A 10,177-nucleotide genomic window follows, 5' to 3' on the forward strand; every position below is an offset into this window, starting at 1 on the left:
AAATTTAGTATCATGATAAGTTTATTCTGAGTCTTGTGAAAAGATGAATGTTTAGTAATAGCAGCCAATTTACAGACAGGAGAGTGAGCCATGAAGACATTAAAATATAAAAGAAAAGGTATTTTATTGGTCCAGGAAAAGACAGTTGGATCAATGGAACAGAATAGAAAGTCCAGAAACAAACTCATGCACATATGGGAATTTAATATTTGCTAAAAATATCACTTCAAATCTGTAGGTAGGGAAATATGATCCATTGTCGAGATAGTTGGTTATCCTATAAGAAAAAAAAAAGCTGTAACCCTATCTCATATCAATCACAAAAGTATATAAATGGGAGATGGATTCAAGACCAAAATCATTTTAGAATGCTCTAAATACTATAGGAGAAAATGTAGAATATATTCATGATCTTGGGGAAGAGAAGGCTTCTCCATAAGACGCACACACACGTACACACACATAAGTAAGTCAAAAAAGAAAAGTGTGAAGTCTCATAATTTGATTACAACATTAAAAAAATCAAACACTTGTAAATGACAAATGCATGCAGGTACGAATGTGTGTGTATGACAACAAATAACATTAAATAACAAGTGACAGTGAAGAGGACAGGAAAATGACAGGTTTTGTCTTGGATGATAAGAAAGAAGCTGGTCTCAACTGACTGTGTCCAACCCTGCAAAACAATTCCCCACCTGTGATGACAACGTTGAGTTTCAACCCCAAGCAGTCATGCATTAAGCATGACTAGACTTTTTTTTTTTGCGTTACATGGGCCTCTCACTGTTGTGGCCTCTCCCGTTGCGGAGCACAGGCTCTGGACACGCAGGCTCAGCGGCCATGGCTTACGGGCCCAGCCGCTCCACAGCATGTAGGATCCTCCCAGACCGGGGCACGAACCTGTGTCCCCTGCATCGGCAGGCGGACTCCCAACCACTGCGCCACCAGGGAAGCCCATGACTAGACTTTTGATGGTGGATCCCTCTGGTATAATTTCAAGAGGCTCTGCCAGAGCCTCCTGTCCACTCCACCCCTAAAGAATTCTCCTGCCTATTAGCTGATGCCCCAAACTCTCCTTCAAAAGCTACATCCTTAAGTCGAGGCTTTGATTCCTGGCCACAGCCTCCTACAGTTGAAGAGGGCTTTACACTCAGGCAGGTGCTTTTCTGCCCACTGGCACATCAAATCCTCCCTTCCACCCCCGATAACTCTGTGATACAGAGTTATCCAAAGGTGTATACAGAGAGGTAGCTGGAGATATAGAGAGGTTAAGTGACCTGCCCAGGGTCACATGAGGGATTCTTGGCAGAGGTGGGGGAAAAACCATAGCCAGAACAGTGGATGCCTCATTGGATGCCTGGTCTCTGGACACCTGGCCCCCCAGGGAGCCAAAGATGCAGGAAGACAAGCTGAAGTCTCCAGAGCTGACTTCACTGACAGTGGAGTTCTGCCTTGGACTGGCTTCCAGGCATCCGTTGACTTCGAAGAACCAATGTCAGCTTGGTCTGAAACTCTAGCCTTCTCACTCAGGGACTATTCAGTGGAGGTGGGGCTCAAGGAGGGACAGAGTCATTTCAAGGACACAACCTTGCTCAGATACGTAGCCTCCCAGCCAGGCCTCAGAGCAGCATGGACAGCCCAGTGTTTGTTACTGAGTCGTCTCTCTCCTGATGACTGTCACTAAGCTGATGCCACGCTGCCCCAATCACCATAGCTTTTCAATAATTCTTGAGATGCAATAGGGCAAGTTGTTCTTCAAAACTGTCTTGGCTTACCTTGGCCCTTCGCTCTACACGCACATTTTAGCAATAATAGATCAAGTTAGGACTTTGATTAACATTAACTAAACTCATAAATTAATTTAGGCAGAATTGATATTTTTTATAATCTTGAATCATCCGACCCATGAGTTTGGCATACCTCTCTATTTAATTTCTTCCATCGTTCTCCATATTAAGTTTTATATGGTTCTCCATTAAAATTTCACACACCTTCAGTGAGATTTATTCATTCTTTACATTTTTGTTGCTACTGGAAAAAGGATCCTTTTTTCCAATACTCTTTTTCACTGAGGTAGAGTTACATATGTTACATATACAGACTACAGTTGTACAGTTTGATGAGTTTCCACAATTACACTTAGCTGTGTAATAATCACTACCTCTAACAAAATGTAGAACATTTTGGTTAACTCCAAAAGGTTCCCTCATGTCCTTTTCTAGTCAATTTCCCCCTGCCCCGGAGACAATCACTCTTCTAATTTCTATCCAAAAATTTCCTTTTAAAATAGTTTTTGGGCTTCCCTGGTGGCGCAGTGGTTGAGAGTCTGCCTGCTGATGCGGGGGACGCGGGTTCGTGCCCCAGTCCGGGAGGGTCCTAACTGCCGTGGAGCGGCTGGGCCCGTGAGCCATGGCCACTGAGCCTGCGCGTCCGGAGCCTGTGCTCCGTAGATGCTGGGTCTGCAGTGGAGATCTACACTCACTCTCTTGGCAAAGGCCCATGAAGATTTTCCCTAGCTTTCTGATACTTAGAAAATCAGTGATAAGTATTGGTAAACTTACGCCATTACCCTTAATTCATGACCTCAGAGGCAGATAGGAATTTGGTATTATCATCCTAACATCAGGCTTATCTACATGTAGCCACTGACTCAGACATCTGGATCAAGACTGTTCACGGGTGAATGAACACTCTCGTGGGTAGAGACATCTAGTCACAACATGCACTTGACTCACGAGCCCCCATTCTCTGGGCAGCAAGAACGGGAGCAACTGTGGGCACTTGAGCTCAAGCTTCAGTTTCAGGATCTGTGAAATGGTGCTAATTTCAATTTAGATTTGGTTAGTGTTCAAGGTGCTTCTGTGGGAGTGGGTATTCACCCCATTTTACAGATGATGAAACTGAGGCTTGTGGAGGTTAAGCAACGAGCGCGAATGGCATCACAACACCCTGCCCACTTACCGCATGGGGTTGCCCTAAAGACCAGGTGAAAGCACGGATGGGAAAGTGCCCTGAGTGGGGTTGAGTTTGCACAACTATTGAAGAGAGTCCTGGCGGGTTGTCTCACACACAGTCGGCTGTCCCTGCCGACTCCCAGCCAAGCACGCTAAGTCAGAAGAGAGGGAAGCACCTGCCAAGCAGATGTGTTTGTCAGCATCCGCATCACTCTGCTGCCTCTGCCTCCGTCCGTCGCATGCCAGCATTGCGCAAGGCCTGATCACGCGTTAGCTCAGCTGGGAGCTTGAAGCCCTTTGCCCACGGCCGGTAAGGCCTGTAATCTGGCCAGTGGCCACTGCCAGTGGCCTCACTGACCCCGGCCTCTTCCACCCTCTCACTGACCCCAGGCTCACTGACCCCAGCCTCTTCCACCCTCTCACAGTCTCAGAGCCTTCCACTGGGCTGGGAATGTCAGGCAGGTCTGAGCCTCCCCCCACCTCCCGTGCTCCTCTTCCCGCCTGGGACTCTGCCCCCCAGGAGCTCCTGTGTCCTGCACTCTCACTGGCCTTTACTCACAGAGGCTCTCCTGACCCCGTCTCTGAACCAGTGCTGTCCCCCGAGCTCCAGCCACTTTCCACCTCCTCACACAGCTTTACCTTTCTTTACTAAACTTCCCGCTGCCTGGCACGATAGTATATACCCGCCTGTGACTGTCTACTCTCCGCATAGAATGTAAGCTCCGTGAGGGCAGGGACCCATCTGCATTTGTTCACTGTTGCTTCCCACACCTAGAACAGGGCCTGACATTGCAGGATCTCGATACGTATGTGTCGTTGGTGAATAATAGCAAAATCACCACTGTCACTGAACACTATGGAATGAGTTCAGTCTCCATAACTACCAAATCACTGGCTCCGTGAATCTTATTTCCACTTACACATCTTTGGGGGCTCTCAGTCCAGGGGGCCCCATGGAGACCCTCTAATGCAGGGAGAGCAGGGGACCCAGTGAATGATCTTTTTGGAGAGAATCGTGGCCAGCCCCTCACATAGGCTCCACTCCAGAGCCCAGCTAGGGTTGGAGGTGGTCCCATGCTAGACGTGGCACCTTGGTGGAAAAACTCAGAAAACTCCCATATTTCTATCAGGACAGTTCATGGACCAGTCAAGTGCAGACAGTTGAACCAAAGAAAAACCAGTAAAATCAAGTAAGCCAGTAGGAAAGCAAGAAGTCATGTGAATCGGTCCTGAGGTAGCCCTGAGAGAAACTGGCGTCCTTTGGAGGGAGAAAGAAGCATTAAAATAAAATTAAACTCAAATTCAAATCAAACATAAATATAATGGCTTTAATTCACCTTCTGGGTCAAGTGTCATCTGAGCCAGAAGAAAGCATTTCAGGAGTTTCCCAGAACAGCCTGCTGACGTCATGAGGCTGGGGGCGGGGCTGGATCGGTGTGTGTGTGTGTGTGTGTGTGTGTGTGTGTGTGTGTGTGCGCGCGCGCGCGTGCCTGTATCAACTGCATTCAGCTCCGGGGTCTCCAGGCTCACCGTGGGCTTTATTTCGTGGACTGCGCCTCCCTGACAAATACTAAGGAATTGCAGCGGGGGAGGCGCAGGGGTGTCTGCCTCCCCCTTCTCAGAGCCCTCCTGCCCTCTAGGGTCTGCCCTATGTACGTCCTCACTGAAGGCGGGGGAGGTGGCAGGTGTCCAAGGTCACTGTAACCCCGCCTGGCATCACCTTTGCCTAGACCTGTCCTCTGTAACCCGAGTCTCGGGACTGACTAGAAATCCCAATCTTCCTTCCCCTCCCCCACTACTAACAATTTCCAGAATCTACGAGGATTGGAGAGTGAGCCTCTCTAGGAGTATATTGGGGCCTCTTTCCCTGCCTTTTATTTTGTGATTTATTTATTTTTTGGGGGGGGCGGTACGCGGACCTCTCACCGCTGTGGCCTCTCCCGTTGCGGAGCACAGGCTCTGGACACGCAGGCTCAGCGGCCATGGCTCACCGGCCCAGCCGCTCCGCGGCATGTGGGATCTTCCTGGACCGGGGCACGAACCCGTGTCCCCTGCATCAGCAGGTGGACTCTCAACCACTGCGCCACCAGGGAAGCCCTATTTTGTGATTTTTTAATCTGGTGAAATGGGGTTAAAAACAGTGTGACTCTATGCTCCAATTTGCCAGGCACAGGCCTGATTTATGCCTGTTAATAGCTCCCCTTTTACTTTCAAAGTGTTTCTGTTTCAACAATATGGTCACCTTGGTTAAAAGGATTATCAAAGGCCATCTGGAAGGGGGAAGAAGTCAGCCAAGGGCAGCCTTGGATGGGAGGGAAGTTTGTCCCACCCTTGGCCTTGGCCTTGGCCTTGGCCTGGCTGACGGACAGGCTCTGATTTCTATGAGCTTCCTGTCCTTCGTAGAAAGAGCGAGGCGGGCCCACCTATTCCCGTCCTGCTGCTCGCCTGTCTCTGAGCAGCCCTGACGGTTCTCACTTGGAATCATGTTGCAGCCTGTGTGAGAGCCCGGGTCAGGAAACGCCCCACCGGTTCCTGGAATCAGAAGGTCTTCCTTTCTGAGAGCTTTGCCTCTTTGGCATTTTCTGGGGATCGTTTTCTCCTCCATCCCATCTCCCTTCTGCCCTGAACTGCTGCGAAAATGAAACAGGAGAGCCGGGGACTGACTTGGGGATCCTCTTGGGACCCATTTTCAGACCAGGAGGGGAGGTTGGGAGAGGTCACTGACCAATGTCTCTCTGCCGAGTGTCCGCTGTGTGCCAGGCACTACTCTCAGCACGGGCAGCGTGTTGAGTGGTGGTAAAGACAGACGCCCCTGCCCCACAGGACTGACGTTCTGGTGAGGCGGACAAACAAAATCAGATGCAAATAAGAAAACTGGCATCGGGATAAATGCCATGGAGATCGTTCACATGGTGTGAAGTGGAGTGGTTGGGGGCAGGAGGATGAGTCGAGGGTGGTCATGACCTTCAGCTGAGACTTGAATGAGGAGAAACAGCTGAACGACGAGGGGGAGCTTGCTAGCAAGGGCAAGGGAGCAGCCTGGTCGAGGTCTGCGTCGGGACAAGCTTGATGCGTTTGGTGAGTAGAAAGAAAGACCTGTGTGGCTGACGTGGCAGGTAACAGGGTGGACATGAGCGGGTAAGGGATGCAGCTGTCAGGCAGCCAGGGATAGGGCAGGCAGAGCGTTTTAAGCCAGGGAAGGGCTTGGGATGTTTCTCTGGATGTGATGAAGGGTCTGGAGCAGGGGTCTGACTTGACCTCCCGGGCTGCAGGAGCGGAAGCTAGGAGACCACCTTGGGAGGCTGCTGCGTGTCCAGGTGGTTTGGACTATGGTGACAGTGAGGGGAGGGAAGAGGTCTGGCCTGGGATATGATATGGAGGTACGGCCTGTGGGACTTAGAGCTGGTGGGCTGGGGCAGTAAAGAGTGAGAGGAATCCAGAGAGGCGCTGCACCTCTGCCTTGCAGAGTCACGCCATGGAGTAAAGCTAGACGCATCACCATCACACCAGCCATACTGCAGTCAGCACTGGCCCGAGCCAGGATGTGACACCCCTTGACCATCTGTCTTCTTTTTTTTTTTTTTTAACCCCACATTTGTTTATTTATTTATTTTTGGCCGTGTTGGGTCTTCGTTTCTGTGCGAGGGCTTTCCCTAGTTGTGGCAAGCGGGGGCCACTCTTCATCGCCGTGCACGGGCCTCTCACTATCGCGGCCTCTCTTACTGTGGAGCACAGGCTCCAGACGCGCAGGCTCAGTAGCTGTGGCTCACGGGCCCAGTTGCTCCGCGGCATGTGGGATCCTCCCAGACCAGGGCTCGAACCCGTGTCCCCAACATCGGCAGGTGGACTCTCAACCACTGCGCCACCGGGGAAGCCCACCATCTGTCTTCTTGCTGCTGCTCTCCAGGACTCTGCTGGCCTTCCCTTAAGTGGAAGCTCCATAATAGAAGAAACTAATCCAGGATCCTGCACTACTAAGAAAGGGCAACTTGGAGGGAATGTGTGTGTAGTTTTATTTGTGGCCTTCAGTAAATTTACCTTTTCCTAAAGTATTTTCCAGGTGACCGTGATACTGTGGGATGCTCTGCAGTTACACCTGCACACGACTCCCTCCTCGTCGAGCCCATGAACATGTATCATCATATTCAAGGCTCTGAGAAGTTCTGCAGCAAGGATGCCTATTTCTCTTTCCCGAACTCCATTTACCGTGGAACCCCTTTTATTAACCGTGTCTTGGCATCCTGAGGACCTGGTGCTCTGCAGACGATGCTCGGGAACACGGAACGAACCCATCGCTGCCCCAAACAGCCAAGCCCAAGGCGGAGTGGAGGCAGGCTGGTCCCCCGAACCACGCCCCCTACCGCAGGCTCGAGTACAGAGCCACGCTGTTGTCCTGAGTGGGGAGGGGAGATGTGCCTCTCTCCACCCTGAATCTGTCAGGTCAGCCCTGCAGCTCAAGCCCCTCAGGGCTGCTTGGAGAAAGTTCCATTGGCTTCTGTCTGCACCACCTCCTCACAGGCTCACTTGTTGTGAGGGAGGCTGGAGAGCCAGCATCATCTCTGACTCTGCCCCTAAACGGCCTTGAGCAGGCATCCTCACCTGCTAGGAAATCTAAACTGTGCCAATAGACATATTGGGGTGCAGGGTGCTCACAGCGCTTCAGGAGCAGCCAGGACCCCTCCCTCGTGCATTCGGGATGCATCTAGCACCTGCACGTGTTAGTCCAGGAAGGACGAGGTGGCGACAGTGGGATTGGTGTCCTCTAGGAGGGTGGTGTGAGTCAGGTGGGGCGGCTGAGGGCTGAGCGGCAGTGGGCAGCCCTTCCTGCTGGCCTCTAATTCTTGCATTGCGTTCACATTCCTCCCCTGAAGCCCCTCTGGGCCCTGTCTGGTGGCGTGTGAGGGCGCAGAGGAGACGCTCCTTGGAGTGGAGTCAGTCCCCGCCCATCCAGCTGGCCTTGAGTCCCACATCCAGGGCTGTATTCCACGTCCAGTATTAGGGAAAGGCAGCTCAAAGTCCCTTGGGCCTGCCATTGCTGGTTGTGAGATACCAGTTAGAGAAATCTGCAGTTATGCCCTCCGAGAAGCCAGGAGGAAGCTGTCCTGAGGCTCAGGAACCTGGGATCAGCAGCAGCAAAGAGGACGCTTCGGCAGCCCTGGGCAGCTCTGGACGGTCTGTCTCTGGTGCACTCCCGCCACACACCTGCCAAGTAGGCAGGGCGAGCTTACTTCCCGGGCTTGGCCGGAGGAAGTGGAAATTCAGGGAGTGATGATGTAGCTCGTGCAGGGCTGGAGTGGGGTCAGACCCGGGTTCTCTAACCCCGACCCAGAGCGCTCCCTGGCAGCCATGCAAGCAGGAGGTTTGGCTAACAGGGAGACTGTGGGGTTCCGTGGCCTCCTGCGACTGAGAGGGCAGCTCCTGGGGGAGGTTGTGGGCTTGCATCCGTGGCTTCCAGATGGATCTTCCTGCACAGGCAGTGGGTGCAGGAAACACCCTTATGCCTGACTGAGCATTACCCACAGCCCCCGTCCTCAACAAGAGCACATTTGCTTAGACACCCCTTGAAGGAAATAGCACTGCAAACAAACTGGAAATGGGGCCAATGAATGAGCCCTGGACCCAGCTTCAAAATGCTTCTGGGTATACCCACAAATAGGTGTGTGACCTAGGAGAGATCACAATCTCTCTGGGCCTCAGTTTCTAGAACGAGCAAATGGCAGTAATATTTGTCCTAATTACCACGTAGAGCTATTGTGAGGATCAGAGAAAGCAATGGATGTGAAGGCATCCTGCAAACTTCATAAGGTACAGCATTTTCTTATTATTCAGGAGCCAGAGCGCATTAAGCCAGTGTCTTCACAGCTTCCCCCCACTACTATCCCCCCTTCTGATTCCATTAAAATCAACTTAAAAGTTCCCAAGGGATGATTTCACTTCTTGATTGTCCGGAAACTTGACTTTATCTTTTCTTCTACTGGCTGATCTGGGGTGGTTTTCCAGAATGTAAACTTGCCCACAGATTGTAAACAAGTTCAAGTAGCTCAACTCCTGGGGACAAGGTGGGGAGCAGAGAGGGCGGGGGATTGGGTTGAACTTGCTGGGGACACGAGGATATGAAGTCTCAGGAGGTTTATGCCATCCTTGCAACACTTCCTTCTGCTACTATACATGGATGATGATACGTAGAGCCTCTGTGCAGGAACAGGACTAATTACAGTGCTCTAGGAAGTGTTTCTCAAAGTGGACTCCTTTGAAATACTCAGTGATAAAGGGTTTGTTCCCTGGTCACATCCCTTTGGGAAGCTTCTGAATCTGCATACTACCTCATCCTCTTACAAATGACCAGCGAGCATTTATCTTTTTAAAGCTCTGAGAAGTCCCACAGTTAAGAAACCTACACCTTGGGCTTCCCTGGTGGCGCAGTGGTTGAGAGTCTGCCTGCCGATGCAGGGGACACAGGTTCATGCCCCGGTCCGGGAAGATCCCACATGCCGCTGAGCGGCTGGGCCCGTGAGCCGTGGCCACTGAGCCTGCACGTCCGGAGCCTGTGCTCCGCAATGGGAGAGGCCGCGGCAGTGAGAGGCCCGCGTACCGCAAAAAAAAAAAAAAAAAAAAAAAAAAAGAAACCTACACCTTTAACTTGGTATCTGCCAAATGTACTTCGCTAGGAAACCCCAGCCCATGCTTCAGCCCAGGAGGGCTGCAGGGGTGGTGAAGCATCTGCCGAGGCGCTGGGGACCAGCTGCGTGCACAGGATTTAACACCAGTCCAGCTAATTTGGAGTTAGGCTTGTCTGGGAATTCCAGACCGTAAATAGGCTCCTTAAAGTTGGAGGCATCACATGCTCTGAGACCCAGAGACACGGAACTGACCTTACATCAACTGTGTGGGCTGCGTCTGGGGGCAGGGAGGCTCCTGGAGTGGAGGGAGTGCTCTCGGGTGGCCTGCAGCTGCTTGAAGCAGGATTTAGGTTTCCAGCCAGAGTTTGAAGTCAGGCCGCATCAGTGAGAGCGCTGAATCCTAGTCACTAGACCACCAGGGACCAGTGGCCATTGACAAGGCCCTGTGTAGGTCAGCTGTGTAGAAATGAATTTCCACATAGAGGTGGAAAGTAGTGAAACAAGTACAGTGTTTATTAGGAGGAAAAAGAGTACTGTGGATAGACACACGGGCAGGCTCGGAGAGAGAGAGTGGTGCCCTCCTGGTAGTTTGAATCACTT

This window comes from Hyperoodon ampullatus (genome assembly GCF_949752795.1).
Source record: "Hyperoodon ampullatus genome assembly, chromosome: 13".
In the NCBI taxonomy this organism is placed as follows: Eukaryota; Metazoa; Chordata; class Mammalia; order Artiodactyla; family Ziphiidae; genus Hyperoodon; species Hyperoodon ampullatus.